This window comes from Loxodonta africana, chromosome 14, assembly GCF_030014295.1.
Source record: "Loxodonta africana isolate mLoxAfr1 chromosome 14, mLoxAfr1.hap2, whole genome shotgun sequence".
NCBI lineage: Eukaryota > Metazoa > Chordata > Mammalia > Proboscidea > Elephantidae > Loxodonta > Loxodonta africana.
This window is the reverse complement of record NC_087355.1, coordinates 22,735,937-22,752,757: the sequence shown is the minus strand read 5'-3', so window position 1 is coordinate 22,752,757 and position 16,821 is coordinate 22,735,937.

Genomic DNA, 16,821 nt, shown 5'->3' with positions numbered 1-16,821 from the left:
GAATCTGTGACTGTGCACACCTCAGCTTGTCACTATCGATGTCCGGTGGCTGCTTTGTGTCCCGGGAAGCCGATGCACCACTGACCTGGAGACGGCGCCTACAACGAGCGTCCTCCGCCTGCGCCCGCGCCTGCGCTCGCGCCTTCTGCTTCTCAAGCGCTGCGCGCGGCCCGCGTCCCCCGGCCCCAGCGGGCACCCGAACCTAGCCCTCCCTCTGATTCGGGTGACTCACCCGGCCTGGTCTGCCGCCCCTGCCCGGGTGGCCTCAGGGATGCATGACCCCCAACTCGCAGTGGGGCAAGGCCTGACGACCCTGACCCTCGGAGACAACTTGCAAGCGCTGAGCGTTCTCGGGACACGAAGCAAGAGGGCGGGTAGCTGGGGTTTGCGCTTACTGGCGAGTGCAACAAGCTGTTGGAGACTACCAAAACCAACCAAACCCAGTGCCGTCCAGTTGATTCCGACTCATAGCGACCCTATAGGACAGAGTAGAACTGCCCCCATAGAGTTTCCAGGGAGCGCCTGGCGGATTTGAACTGCTGACCCTTTGGTTAGCAGCCGTAGCACTTAACCACTAAGCCACCAGGGTTTCCTGTCAGAGACTAGAGCACTTGAAACAGGGCACCTGACTGGTCAACTTGCTCTACTTCCTCCCAGCCCCAGGTCTTGTCGGGGTTACATAAATATACACTTGTTCTTTGGAACGGTGGAGCCATGCTCGTTTGCTGTTTATGGTAAAAAAAAAAAAAAAAAAAAAAAAACTACATAGTAACTTTTCCTAAATTTAAGAAATCTGCAGGAGTTAAGGCACTGGGGCCTTTATGGGAACGCCATTTAACCTCAGATCATCCACTTATTCAATAACAATAAATATTCGTGGGAAATCTCCTAGATGTCAGGATCGTGCTAGGCACTAGGGTTACCCTGGTGAATAAGGCATATGGGGTTTCTTCCTTAACGAAGCTTAAAGTTTAGAAGGAACAACAGACTGGGGGAAGGGGAGACTGGTGGTTACCTAATCGAATACTTACAATGGAGATAACTCACAGTGGTGCGCTGGGCCTGCTAACACTGGCTCAACAGAGGGAATTGCTACATTTTCAGGAATTTTGCAAAAAGATTGTTAAACAGTCATGCTGTGGTAGGCCTACTTACAGTACTGGAATCTGAAAGTGTCACATACAAGCCCTCCTCCCTGGGTTGTGAGCCATTTACGAGGACAGCGCTGGAGACAAGCGTATGTCCCATGTGATAAGGCTCCAACTTGGCTGCCAAACAGGATATAGTATGTCCAACTACCAACTGGGATGGAGAAGAGGGGAAGGGAGCCAAGGCAATTAGCAGTAGGGTAATGTAGCCACCACTTGTTGCTGCTTCCTCCTGCGTCCTTCCATGCAGGAAGGATTACTTCCCATGCCATCTATGCCGATCAGGTGGCCAGATTGAGGGGTGGGGCATACGTGTGGCCTCATATCTTCCCTAAGCAAAAATATTTTGAACTCCAGTGTAGGATTGAGTAAAGCAGTTGCCCCAAATCTAGACATAGCCCTTCCATCATCAGGATTTTGCCTTATCTACATACCTCCTCTCCTATCAATAACTTAATGTGTTCTTTAAGTTGATGGGCTTTATTCACATAAGTAAATGTGTTTTAAAGGAAACTAGAAGCACTTGACTAGTGTAGCTATAATCTAGCATTGGTATCCCCTGGGCATGGCAGACATCCAAAGCTGATTCTCCTGTGATGCTTTCGTGGGCTCCTGAGAGTCCTCTGCTGTGGGCCTCTAAGTACAGTTCCCTTATGTGGGGTATGTCTCCTCTGCTACCCCTTACTGTCTATAATTCAACATCATATGAATGTTTGGCTTTTTAGCGTAGGTTGCCTCATTCCTGGCAGGGAGCCCTGTTGGGAGAGTATACTGAGCTCAGGGAATTCAGGGCTGATCAGGGAAAAGATATGGCCATGAGATAGCAGCATTGCTATTTATTGGGACCAACCCATTGACAGCTGCACTCAACGTGATCCCCCACAGTGAGGGGTCTTCCAGAGGCAAGTGGCACAGAAAGCCATGAGAAGGAGAAGAGGGCATGAAAACGCTGCGGAATAGTAGAAGGGAAGTGGTGGGTTTCATGTCTTTAGGTGATGTCCTCTTGCAGCAAGTTGGGGCATCTCCAGGTCAGAGAGCTCTGAAGGACAGCAGCATCCTAGGATCCTTATAACTACAGGGTTTTACCCTATCTATGGCTAATTTTTTTTTTTTTATGGCTAACAGATGTTGGGTGCAGTTTTATAAAGTATGTAAAGCAGGAAGGCTCTAAGTGGCTAAAAATCTGCTTATTTGTGCTATTAAAAAAAATTAGATGTGTACAAATTCGAATTTGGTGCCTGAGGGTTTTTTTTTTTGGCTAACAGGCCTCAGCTTGCTATGAAGAAGTAAAAATTTGGGGCCAATATGCAGAGGCCATCTTTGGCTCATTTATATAACAGAGGGGCCCGTTACAAGATTGGTAGTGGCTGACTCACTTCTGCAGGGTCTACATCTGACCAGTAGGAAGTGTACACCTTTGACCACCATTGGAGGAAATACAGCTTTCTCACTATTCTGCCCTCTATGACTTTGGGAGCATAGGATTACAGGGGCAGAGGATGGGAGGCAGGGACATTTTGGTTGTCAGAAGTCGGGGGAGGGGTGCTCCTTACATCTAATGGGTAGGATGCTAAGCATCCTACAAACACAGGACATCCTTCTACAACAAATAATTCTTCACCCAAAATGTCAACAGTCCTTAGGTTGAGAAACTCTGGATTAGAGGAGCAGTAAGGACTCTGGGTGGCTCAGGCAGTTTGCGCTTGGCTGATAGCCAAAAGGTTGGCATTTCTAACTCACCCAGCTGTACTGTGGAAGAAAAGGCCTGGCGATTTGCTTCCATAAAGATTACAGCCAAGAAAATCCTATGCAACAATCCTACTCTGTAACACATGTGGTTGCCATAAGTTGGAATCAACTCCGCAGCACAAGACAACAATTCAGGACTCTTTAAGATTCCGTAACACCCTACAGGAGTTAAAACAGAATCAGAACAGAAACAGAAACTGAAAAGGGTCACGAGTTAGCTATTCACTAAAATTACCAGAAGATCTGGGCTATTTATCTCCAGTCACTGATCATGAACTCATTCATAGACTTAGTTATAAGATTATAAAATAGCCTCACAATGTGTTCTAGCTACCCATGTAAATGTCCCTCAACCCTAAAGCAATTTCTCATTAAGGACTTTTTCTAATTCTTAAGCCACCTCCTGACTTTGCATTTCTGAAAGTCTTCTCAGCATCAAAACTGAAAATATGAAGATTAGTCAGCATCGCAGCTGAAAATAGGAATATTAGTCAGAAACCAAAACTGAACATTTCTTACGTATTTTCTTTGAAGGCAAAGGGCTTAATCACCAATTACAGTTGCATTCTGAAAGGCATCAGAGTAAGAAGTCATTAGACGTTACAGTCAGCAATCCAGGGGCCCCCCTAACTGTGCTAATAGTGGTGGGGTACAAAGAAGCTACAAGGCTTGGCCCCAGTAGTCAAGTTGCTCACACTTTAGCTGGGTAGTCTGATGTTTCTTTCAATTTAATTAAACATATATGGCAGTGGATTTATTTTGGTGGAGATAAATCTTATTTCATAAACTTGGGTATGCAAAGAATTGTTTTGTTTATAAATCATTGTCAACTTCACTTTTATTTCAGATATTACTGGGCAATCAACAGAGTGAAGAACAGAACAGAATGGATGTGGCAATGTCGTACAGCAGTGGCTGCACAATGCGATGTAGAAGGAAAAGGTGTTCCATTATGGTGGAAAAAATCACAAGGTGTGCAGCTGCAGTCATAGGATCAATTCTGGAAGAAATATGTAAATAGAGCAATGAAGAATAAACATAATGAAGGAAATGGCCAAGCTAAATCTTGTAGAGGTGGAGTAAACATAGCTTGTTTAGGAAACCAGAGACAGCCCTTGTAACTTCAGCTCTTGTGGCTGCAGGAGGCTTACGTGTGATTCCAGTCTGTTGTAGCAGGACTCTTCTTTACCTTGAATAAACAGGAAATTACAAGCAAAGAACGTACTCTAAGACAGAGTAACTCTGACCTGTTATCAACGACTCACTCCAGAGACTGTAGTGCTCCCTGGGTTTACATGTAAATACTTCAGAGCTTTTAACAGTAAAAATTAGATCTGTTTATTTCAGCATCGTGTACTTGGGCATGAAGACAAAATTAAGGAAATAACTTACCATTACAGTAAAGGCCCAGAGAGTAATGTTGATAATATAAAATTGCTTTCCTAGGGAAATGTTGGGAACTACGTTGTGGGAAACTTTTAAAGTAACATGGAGATGTTAGTTCTACAGATACAAAGCTAAGGGAACCTTGTCCTCTCTAACACCTGGAGCTTGGTACTTCATTGTCATATTAAGCAAATCAATTTGAATTGATGGTGAGACCCTTCTCTAAGGCTCCTTGTCATGGATTGAATTGTGTCCTCCCCCTCCAAAAAAACCAACTGTGTGTTGGAATCCTAACCCCTATACCTGTGGATGTAATCCCATCTGGAAATAAGGTTCTCTTTGCTATGTTAATGAGATCCTAAGAGTGTAGGGTGGGTCCTAAACCTAATCACTTCTGAGTTATAAGGAACAGAAGAGATACAGTGCCGAGGAAGTACAAACAGGGGAAGATAGATGCTACGTGGAGTTCTCCAAGGAACCAAGGAAAGCCAGGGCTACAGAAGCTGAGACAAGGATCTTCCTCTAGAGCCCACAGAGAGAAAGCCTTCCCCTATAGCTGATGCCCTTATTTCAGACTTCCAGCCTCCTGAAACTGTGAGAAAATAAGTGTATGTTCTTTAAAGCCACCCAATTGGGGTATTTCTGTTACAGCAGCACTAGCTAACTAAGACCCTCCTCATGCCTGGATTTTTCAAAGGTTCACTTTCTGCCCCACATGAGGAATTTACCTTTGTTCAGAAACGGGCTCATCAGTTCGAACGCTTGCCCTGATTCTCTTCTCTGAGTCTTTGTTAGAGGAAGCTGTAGTCCTCCTTTTTAGAGACCACCTGGGGCAATGTGTCTCGTGGTGATCTTAAGACTTCAGCAACAAAAGCTAGCAGATAAGAAGTGACCAGGTCAGCAGTGGTGCTTGGGCTTCTGATTCTAGGTGCGGGTTAGGTCCACTCCACCCAAAATACTGAGGGTCCCAGACATCCATAGAGCCCTGTTCAAGACCCATGTCAATCCAAGGTCTTCTCTCTGGTCAACCTAATAATTGAAGCCTGTCTTCATATGTAAACCAAACCTAACGCTATATGATCTAAAGGAAAGAATGAAAGTCCCGATACACTCATTTTTCTGAAAACCTTAGAATGGTGGTCCAGATTTCCTTACTACATTCATTCATGCAGCCGAATATCACGTGAGCCTTTATAAGCCTTTATATGCTGCTTATTAAAGAAGCACAAACAACACTCAGGACAACTAAATTGTAATTAAAAACCTACAGATCGTCCTGTGTTTGCATTAAGCTGCTCCACTTACTATCAGTGGAACTTCAGGCTGTTATTTAATTTTTCTGAAATTCGGTTACTTCTTTTGTGGAAGGGATAAAAATAGCACCTTCCTTGTCAGAAATGCAGATTCCTAGGTCCCATCCTTTGAGATTTAGCAGCCTGGAGTGTGGCCTAAAACAACCCATTGCCGTCGAGTCAATTCCAACTCATAGCAACCCTGTGGGACAGAGTAGATCTGCCCCGTAGGCTTTCCAAGAAGCAGCTGGTGGATTCGACTTGCAAAAACATAGGTCCCTGGGAGTGTAGCCCAGGAACATATATTTTTGGAAAGTTTCCAAGCAGATTCTTATGCACAGCCAATGTTAGGAGCCATTGATTATGATAACCTCAAGAAAAAAGAAACTATTATCTTGGGAAAATAAAATACATATTTCTATTTAGCCTTAACCCGAACCAGTCATCAGCCTAATTACAAGGAAGATTTAAATTTCACATGCATAACCTTATAGACTGAGATTAAGTGGAAAAACAAAAGCAGCAAACCCACTGGTTGCACATAGGATTTTCGCAGCTAATTTGGGTAAAGTGCTTAAAAGAGTGCTTGATATATATAGTACCAGACCAAACCGAATCAGCTTCCATCATGTCGATTTTGACTCATGGCGACCCCCTGTGTGACAGGGTAGAGCTGCTCTACAGGGTTTTCTTGGTTGTAATCTTTACAGAAGCGGGTAGGACTTTCTTCTGCAATGTAGCTGAGTGAGTCCGAACCTCCAATCTTTACGTTATTAGTCAAGCTCAAACCATTTGCACCAGTTATTTTTAGTGTAGAGTATAAATTGTATTGGTTAATTTAAGAAAACTGTACGTCATCTTTAGAGTAGGGAAGTAATCAGCTCTTTATGTGAGCGAACAGTCTTTTAGAAATTACATATAAATATTAAAACTTCGTTCAGTATGTTAACTTCTTCCCTTAACCCAATGAGCAACTTTGGGTAGTCCTCTTCTTACTCTCACCTTACTTTTTCCTCTTTAAGACTGATATTTATAATCTTTTTTTTCCTTCTGAAAAACAAACATCAAAAATTGTCTCAAAAAGGAATATGTTGTCACTCAAAGGAACTAGAAGTGGAAAATCCTTTGTCATTTAGTGCATCTCTGGGCCAAATATTCAAGAGTGTTTTGAAATGCAAACCAGTGAAGCTCCCGTACCTATAGCGAAGACCATAAACATTTCCTGTCTTGCACATGTCTATGGTACACAATGTATCTGAAGCATGCACAATGGTTTGAAGATATATAATACTTGGTTCTGATTGTTTTATTTCCCCAAATGCATAGTTCACTTTGGTTCTAGGGGAGTTCTTGGTCTTCCTTCATAAGATTTTGCACCTTGCAGGCGTCAGCTCACGTCTTCTATGCTCTTAGCTGGGACAGTGTCTCTTCTCAGCAGACGCAAACTGACTACGTAACCTCCGTTGTCATTAGTTGCTGTCGAGTCAGCTCCAACTCCTGGTGACCCCAAGTACAGCAGAATGAAATGATGCCTGGTCCTGCACCATCTTCATGATACTCAAGTCCCTTGTTACATAGACTGTATTTTGAGTGCTTTCCAACCTTGGGTCTCATCTTCTAGCGTTATATCAGACAGTGTTCTGTTGTGATCCATACAGTTTTTATTGGTTAATTTTCAGAAGTAGATCACCAGGCCTTTCTTCCTAGTTTGTGAAAGTGCTGCCGAAACCTGTCCACCATAGGTGACCCTGATGGCATTTGAAATACCGGTGGCATAGCTTCCCGCATCACAACCATAGGGGAGCCACCATAGTGAGATGAACCAACAGACAGGTGGTGGATGTACCTTTAGCAATGTCAATCAAGTGTTGGGTCATTAACACAAGATCACTTTGTAACCCCACCTGATTATATTAACCCTTTTGTCTCCCCGAAGTGTCCCTTAGCCAGAGCACCAGCCGCTACAAAAACATTATTATAAATCATGTTCATTTACCTACTGGCCCATCTTACAACAACAGAAAAAGAAGCTGGGAGCTCTGAGGGCTCAGGCTGAACTTAGACAGCACCTCTGCTGTTGAGGAATCTTTATGGAAGCCTTATCTTATATTTTTAACAGCAAAACTCAGGCTCTGTTTTACTGGAGCTGTTTATATATCTAATCAGAGTAGATCAGGAAATGTGGCTGACAGCATCAGGGCTGCCTGAGAAACATAATATTTGCCGACCAGCATTAACACGACCTTTCAGCTTAGAGGCATGATCAATGAAGTGTGCCTGAGTCTCTGTTTAGATTAAGGGAAATAGTGCACTGGTGGTCACATTCATCCTGAGCAAATCATTTTCCCTCACTCGGGCCGCAGTGAAAAGCTTTCCAATGAAAGTGATGACAGGATTAAACACAACCAACTCTTCACGTGCCTCTCATGCCCCTCACGAGAGAGCTGGGCCCAGAGTGGGAGGAACTCGGGCCCCCGCTTGACTAGAGGAGGATGGCCCAGCAAGAAAGGGCGATCGAGCTCTGCCCTGCCACTAACTAGCTGTATGGCTCTGGACCAATTAATGTACCTCTCTGAGCCTTAGCTTCATTGTTTATAAAATGGGGATGATAATAATACTAACTCAGAGAGGTTTCTCAAACAGTAAGTGCTAGTGCTATAAAACACTTGCACAGCGCTTGGCACTGAGTAAGGACTCCATAATGGTGGCTCAGTGGTAGCGTTCTCACCTTCCATGAGTGAGACCCGGTTCAATCCCCAGCCAACGCACCTCACGCGCAGCCATCACTCATCCTTCAGTGGAGGCTTGCAGGTTGTTACGATGCTGAAGAGATTTCAGTGGAGCTTCGAGACTAAGGCAGACTAGGAAGTCTGCCTGGTGATCTACTTCCAAAAATCAGCCAGTGAAAACCCTAGGAACCACAACAGTCCAATCCACAACCAATCATGGGGATGGCACAGGACTGGGTAGCATTTTGTTCTGTTATGCATGAGATCATCCTGAGTCAGGAGTCAACAGCAACAACCACAAGGACTCAATATCTGACACTGTGCATTGAGATTTTAAGTGGACTGCACAAATGATTTAAGATTAAATTTTAAAAATAATTGAAATAGTTTCTTGAAGTACCTTCAAGTGTAATTCGGTGTTACCACCGACAGAGTCTGCTTCAGATTCCTTTGGTGAACCTCCACCTGTAAGCTTCAGGGTCTCTGCGAATGGATGGACTTCGCATCTGGAGTAGATGGAGAAGACCTGTTTACAGGTCTACAGACTTTTAAAAGACTTAAACCTTCTTGAAAAAAAAAAACAAAGAACCTTTGTGGATATGGTCCGCTTTTCATGGATGTTTTCATACCATGTGTCTCCAGCAATTTGGAATGTGGAGGAGTTAAGGGCTCATTTAACATTGTTTCATGAAGTGCTTCCCCCGGAGTTGGAAAAGAGTGCGTAAGAATGTGACTTCCATGTATGTCTTTCTCTCTGCGGTATGAAATACGGCCTCAAAGAAAACTTTGTTGTTTCCATTTCAAGGTCCTTTTGTGAGGTAAAAAACTAGGCAGTCAATGGAGGAATGCTACCCCTCCAAGATTTATTAGGAGTCTTGAAGGGCTCAGTAAACTAGGAAGGTAGCTTTTGTATCCTACAGCACTCAAGACTGATTTAATTTCATGTCAGTCCTGGAATTGCAACCACAATATGAGCTGCAAGTTTATAAATTGCTCCATGGAGTAGCTGACCCTGCAGGTGGAGGAGTCAAAAGGAGTGGAAAACCAGAGGGATCTGGGAGATTGAGAACTGGCATACTATGCAGATATATTTCGCCAAAGCACTGGACTTCTCATTTGTCCCCAATTTCACTCCCAAGGTCCCTTCTTTCCTCGCGTTTGTCTCTTGCCTGCAATATTCTTTTTTTTTTTTTTTTTCTGAAGGGTGTCAGGTGAGATAATGAGGGAGAAACTTAACGACGCTACCATAGCACGTAGGGTCTTTTGGATTTTCAAAGATTATTTCTTCAAAACCCTTCCCGTGAGAAACGCAGAATAAACTAACAAAAGCCTAATTTATGTCTCTTCTCATAATAGAATCCCTGATGAATATGTTAAAATAAACTGACGTCACTAAGAAAACAAAGCTAATACTCAGAAGCACTGAATTCTTACAGGAGCTAGAAAATGTGATTCGGTTTCATAGCACTGAGTAAGTCATGCCTTAAAATGAGCAAGCAACAGACAATGTTATTGAATGGAAACCACATACTGAGTATCAGGATAAATCTCCTGACAGTTTATTAGTTCCGTTGAAATGAAGCATTACCTATGGGGGCTGTGGAAGCCTATTTCCTTTTGGTACTTAAGATTATACTGGATCAAATGTTTGTACACAATGTGAGGAAAATCATACTTTGTTGATAGCATAGTCAAGATAGTGTGAGAGGTATTTACATGACTCATCATGCTTGTTCGGGGTTGATTCTTAAAAAGCAAAGCAAAACAACAACAACAAATAAACCCTTATATGATAATGTAATCTAAAAATAATTTTTTTTAAAAAGGCAGCAAAATAATAAGTAGCACAGATTATCAGTTGCATTTTCAGATTTGATGTCTATCCTCCCAGTCTTTTGCATTCATTGTAATTCATTACCTAATACCAATCCAGAGTCATACAGACATTTTATAGAGAAATGTGCTCTTTGATTGTGTTAATTACACTTATGGTATTTATATAGATGATTAAACTGTAATTTTGTATGCTTATTTTTGCCCAGTTTGATTGTAGGGTTTTTTAAATTATAGTCCTTATATAAATTACTTATTGCTTGATTGCATCGTATATCCTCTCCCAGTCTGTGACTTGTGTGTGTGTGTGTTTATGGTGGGATATTTTCATTCCATAAAGTTTTTTAAATTTAATATAGCAAGTTTTATTATATTATTTTCCTTTACGTTTTCTTCATTTTATGTTCTGTTCAAGAAACCTTTTTTTTTTTTTAATCCTCCTGCCTTTGATAAATCGAACTATTATTTTCTTTCAGAAGGTTTGAAGTTTCCTTTTCAAGTTGAGTCCCTTCAAACATGTGGAGTTTATTTTTGCATTATTAAGACTAGATCGCTGTCTTAGTTATTTAGTGCTGCTTCAACAGAAATACAACACGTGGGCCAATTTAATGAATGGAAATTTATTTTCTCAGAGTTCAGGAGCCTACAAGTCTGAATTCAGGGCACCGGTTCTAAGGGAAGGCTTTTTCTGTCAGCTCTGGAGATGGCCCCTGTCTCTTTTCAGCCTCTGTTCCTCTGTTCCTTGGCAATCTTCATGTGGCATGGCATTTATCTTCCCCTATATTTGCTCCCTTGCTTCTATGCCTAATCTGCTCCTTTTATATCTCAAAAGTGTTTGGTTTAGGGGCCGGGGTTTGAGGACTATGGTTTCAGGGGACATCTAGGTCAATTGGCACAATAAAATCTATTAAGAAAACATTCTGCATCCCACTTTGGAGAGAGGCGTCTGGGATCTTAAATGCTAGCAAGCAGCCATCTGAGATGCATCAATTGGTCTCAACCCACCTGGAGCAAAGGAGAATGAAGAACACCAAGGACACAAGGTAATTATGAGTCCAAGAGACAGAAGGGGCCACATAAATCAGAGACTACATCAGCCTGAGACCAGAAGAACTAGATGGTGCCTGGCTACAATCAATGACTGCCCTGACAGGGAACACAACAGAGAATCCCTGAGAGAGCAGGAGAGCAGTGGGATGCAGACCTCAAATTCTCATAAAAAGACCAGACTTAGTGGTCTGACTGAGACTAGAAGGACGCTGGAGGTCATGGTCCGCAGGCCTTCTGTTAGTGGAAGACTGGAACCATTCCCAAAGGCAACACTTCAGACAGGGATTGGACTGGACTGTAAGATAGAAAATGATACTGGTAAGGAGTGAGCTTCTTGGCTCAAGTAGACACATGAGACTATGGCTTATCATAGAAGTGGGCAGCTCCTGTCTGGAGGGGAGATGAGAAGGCAGAGAGGGAGAGAAACTGGCTGAATGGGCATGGGAATACAGGGTAGAGAGAAGGAGTGTGCTGTCACATTAGGTGGTGAAAAACTAGGAGTACATAACAAGGTGTGTGTAAGATTTTGTATGAGAGACTAATTTGATTTGTAAACTTTCACTTAAAGCACACACAAAAAAAAAAAAAGCTTAAAACACCCTACACTGATACAGCCTCATAAACATAGAAAATTCCATTTCCAAATGGGACTACATCTATAGGTATAAGAGTTAAGATTTACAACATATATTTTTTGGGGACATAATTCAATCCATAACAGGACCTAATTATATTTTTTCCATATTATAGCCAAATTTCCTGACACTTTTTACTTAATAGGTCATCATTTACCTCTTACAGTGCAATTTCCCAATTAATTGTAAATGTGTTACCTTATATCACTAGTTTCCATGTTAACATGTCCTTGCACTTCTATGATAAGCCATAGTTGGTCTTGATATTTTTCCGGCACATTCATGGATTCAATACACAAATATTTTATTTGGATATTTTTTTCTATATTCAAAAGCAAGATTTTCATTATGACTTTTTGTCTTTGACTTATGAATTCCAAAAACCAAACCCATTGCCATGGAGTAGATTCTGACTCATAGTGGCCCTATACGGCAAAGTAGATCTGCCCCAAAGGGTTCCCAAGGTGACAAATCTTCACAGAAGCTAACTGTCACATTGTTCTCCCATGGAACAGCTGGTGGGTTCTCTCCGTCTGGTGAGCAGCCTAGCACTTAACTACTGCACCACTAAGGCTCCTTGAATTAGTTAGGTCTAAAAGTTTTTTAAGCGCTCCCTCATCTATGCTAAGAAATTTGAAAGACAACCACCTGGCCAACCAACTGGAAAAGATCTATATTAGTGCCCATGCCAAAGAAAATTACCCAGCGGAATTCAGAAATTATCAAACAATATCATTAATATCACAGGCAAGTAAAATTTTGCTGAAGATCATTAAAAAATGACTGCATCAATACACTGACAGGGAAATTCCAGAAATTCAAGCCAGATTCGGAAGAGGACATGGATCGAGGGCTATCATTGCTGATGTCAGATGGATCTTGTCTGAAAGCAGAAAATACCAGAAAGATGCTTGCATGTGTTTTATTGACTATGCAAAGGCGTTTGACTGTGTGGATCATAACAAATTATGGATAATATTGCCAAGAATGGGAATTCTGGAACACTTAATTGTGCTCATGAAGAACCTTTACATAGACCAAGAGGCAGTTGTTTGAACAGAACGAGGGGATATTACGTGGTTTAAAATCAGGAAAGTTGTGTATAGGGTTGTACCTTTTCACCGTATTTATTCAATCTTTATATGAGCAAATAATGCGAGAAGCTGGACTATACGAAGAAGAATACAGCATCAGTATTGGTGGAGGACTCATTAACAACCTACCATATGCAGATGACATACCTCATTTGCTATAAGGACTTGAAGCACTTATTGATGAAGATCAAGGACTACAGCCTTCACTATGGACATCTCAACATAAAGAAAACAAAAATCCTCACAACTGAACCAATAAGAACATCATGATAAACAGAAAGTATTGAAGTTGTCAAAGATTTCATTTTCCTTGAACTGCCGGAAGAATGAACAAATCTGTCTTGGAAGAAGTACAGCCAGAATGCTCCTTAGAAGTGAGGATGTTGAGGCTTCATCACACATACTTTGGACATGTTATCAGAAGGGAGCAGTCCCTGGCGAAGGACATAATGCTTTGTAAAGTAGAGGGCTAGCAAAAAAGAGGAAGACCCTCATCAAGATGGATTGACACGGTGGTTGCAATAACAGGTTCAAACATAGCAAGGATTTCGAGGGTGGTGTAGGGCCAGGATTGTTTTGTTCTGTTGTACATGGGGTGGCTATGAGTCAGAATTGACTTGAAGACACCTAACGACAACAACAAAAATTTTTGGAGGTGTATCTTTTGATTAATTATTGCTAATTTAATTGTACATACTCAGAGAACACAGTTTGTATCCATAATATATACAAGTTCTTTGATACTTGTGGAGATTACCTCTGTGCTCTAGTTTGTGATACATTTTTATAAATGTTACATTTGTCCTTGACTATAATATTTGTTCTCTTTGCTAGCTGCTTTTCAAATCTCCTATAGCCTTACCAGTTCTTTGCCTTCTTAACTTTTAGTCTTTGAGAAAATGTTAAAAAATCATTCATTGTCATTTATCAATTTGCTTTGTAATCCTATCAATTTTTACTCTGTGTCTTTTGAGATCTCGCCCTGTATTTTTTAAGGCTTTTGAGGGTTCTTTGTGTTTTTGAGGGTTTTTTTTTTTTTTTTAGGTGTATACAGGTTAAAGATTGTCAAATCTTGGAAATTGCTCAATTCACCATTATTCACATCAGCTTTTCTTTCTCTTATTCAAAGATCATAATTTTCTATACTTTTAATTTCAACCTTTCTATAATATTGTTTTAGACTTGTTTCTTATAAAGGCCATATAGCCATATTTTTAAAATCTAAGTTGTCTGTTTCAGTTTATAACTAATGTGTTAATCTGTTTACATTCATTGTGATTTCAAGTATATTTGGATAATTCCCCCATTTCAAGTTTTCCAGTAAACATCTTTTCTTTGTCTTCTGTTTGTTTTTCTCCTCTGCTTTCTCTTAGATTAAGTTTTCTTTATCCCTTTTAGATATCTACTAGTTTTGAAGTTATATATTCCATTTCTATTCTTTAACTTTAAAAGGAAAGAAATACATACCCTGAAATGTTAGCAATCATATATAATAAACCTTAAAGTTAATCAGTATATCCACCTATACCCAAACAACACAAAAACTTTGGGCTGATTTAAATCCAAACACTCTTCATCTTTCATCTTATTGTTGTTTAATATTTTACTTCCACCCGGATTTTAATCCTTCTCCCACATAGGCTATAATTATTATTGATTTTATAATAATGAGGCAGTGAGTCAGTGCTCATGAATTACTTACATGTTTACTGAGTTAATTGCTCTTCATTGCTTTTTGCCACCCATTCTTAATCCTTCGTTTCAGTTTCCTTCTTAGTGAAATACACTTTTTAACAGTTCCTTTGTCAAGGTTCCTAAGTTAAACTCACTCTGTCATCATTTTGTCTGAAAATGTCTTTATTTTGTCAAAACTCTTGAATGATAGTTTAGTAGGTATAAATGACAGGTATTTTCCTCAGCATGTTGATAGTCTTACTCCATTGTCTTCTGGTCTCTATGGCAATGAGAAGTCAGCTGTCATTCTATCTACCAGTAATAAAAATAGCTGCCATTGAGTCAACTCAGACTCATGGTGACCCCATTAGTAATTCCCATTCCTTTATTGGTAATCTGTCTTCCTTCTTTTTTTTTTTTCTTCTTCAGCTATTCTTTTTGTTTTGAGGCACTCCTCATTTTTGCCAAGATGTGTCTCTTTGGAGATTTTTACTTCTACTCAGTACTCAATGCAATTCTTCATTCTGTGGATTCATGTCTTTCTGAAAAGACATATCATGAAAAGGTCTCAGTAATCACCTCTTGAATATTTTCCCTCCTCCATTCTCTATCTTCCAATTCACTAATTTCTGAAGATAGACCTGAAGAAATCACCCATAAAGCACCATTTATAACTCTAAAGAGAGAGAAAAACATATACTAACAGAGATCTGCATGGTTGTATGTTGATTTACACACATGTATAAAAATGCATACCTATGTCTTTATGAGATCTCAAACCAATAGGCATTATTTGATATCCATAAGCTCTGCAATGCCTATTGAGGAAAAAAATAAGTTCCAGAAATGTACCCTTTTTGTCCAGATGCTCAGGTTCTAATTCCAAGAGTGCCATATGCATTAAGAAAATGGCACAACCTAAACAAAACACAATTACCTATGAGAGAAAAATATTTGGCACAAGTACTGAGCCAAACACTAGCCAGAGACCTAAGATTTGCTGTGGGTCTATTGAAATCTATTGTCAAGCTCTAGGAATCCTTAATGTCTATTTTAGATTGAATTGTATACCTCAAAATAAGTGGTGCAATCTGTCATGGATTGAATTGTGTCCCCCCAAAATATCTGTCAACTGGGCTAAGCCATGATTCCCAGTATTGTGTAGTTGTCTACCATTTTGTCATCTGATGTGATTTTCTCTGTGTTACAAATTCTCTCTCTCTGATGTTAATGAGATGGAATTAGCTGCAATTATGTTAAAGAGGCAGGGCTTAATCTACAACATTAGGTTATATTTTAAGCCAATCCCTTTTGAGATATAAAAGACAGAAGCAACCAGAGAGACATGGGGAACTCATACCACCAAAAACAAGAGCCAGGAGAATAGTGAGCCCTTTGGACACAGGGGTCTCTGTGCTGAGAAGCTCCTGGACAGGAGATTGATGACAATGACTTTTCCCCAGAGCTAACAGAGAGAGAAAGCCCTCCCCTGGAGCTGGCACGCTGAATTTGGACTTCTAGGCTGTGAGAGAATAAATTTCTCTTCATTAAAGCCATCCACTTGTGGTATTTCTGTTATAGCAGTACCCTGATAGCATAGTGTGGTTAAGTGCTACAGCTGCTAACCAAAGGGTTGGCAGTTTGAATCCACCAGGCGCTCCTTGGAAACTCTTTGGGCCATTTCTACTCTGTCCTGTAAGGTCTCTGTGAGTCGGAATTGACTAGACAGCAACTGGTTTGGTTTTTGGTTTTATACCTGTGGATGTAATGAAATGTTGTTTTTGTTAGTAGTTGTCAAGTCAGCTCTGACTCATGGTGACCCCACGTATAACATAACAAAACATTGCCATGTCCTGCGCCATCCTTATAATCTTTAGTATGTTTGAGCTCATTATTACAGCCACTGTGTCAATCTAGTAATGTAATATAATCCTCTTCCCACATGAGATCTAATGTTATGTTATTGAGGCCATACCAATATAGGCTGTGTCCTAAACCTAACCACTTCTGAGTTATAAAAAAAGCAGATTAGACACAGAAGCAAACACAAACGGGGCAGGGGGCCAGACAGATGCTAAGTGAAGGTCGGTAAAGAACAGAGGAACAGCAGGGCTATAGAAGCTGAGACAAGGATCTTTTCCCAGAGCTGACAGAGAAACTTCCCATATAGCTAGTGCCCTGAATTCAGATTTCCAGACACCTAAACTGTGAGAAAATAAATTTCTGTTCTT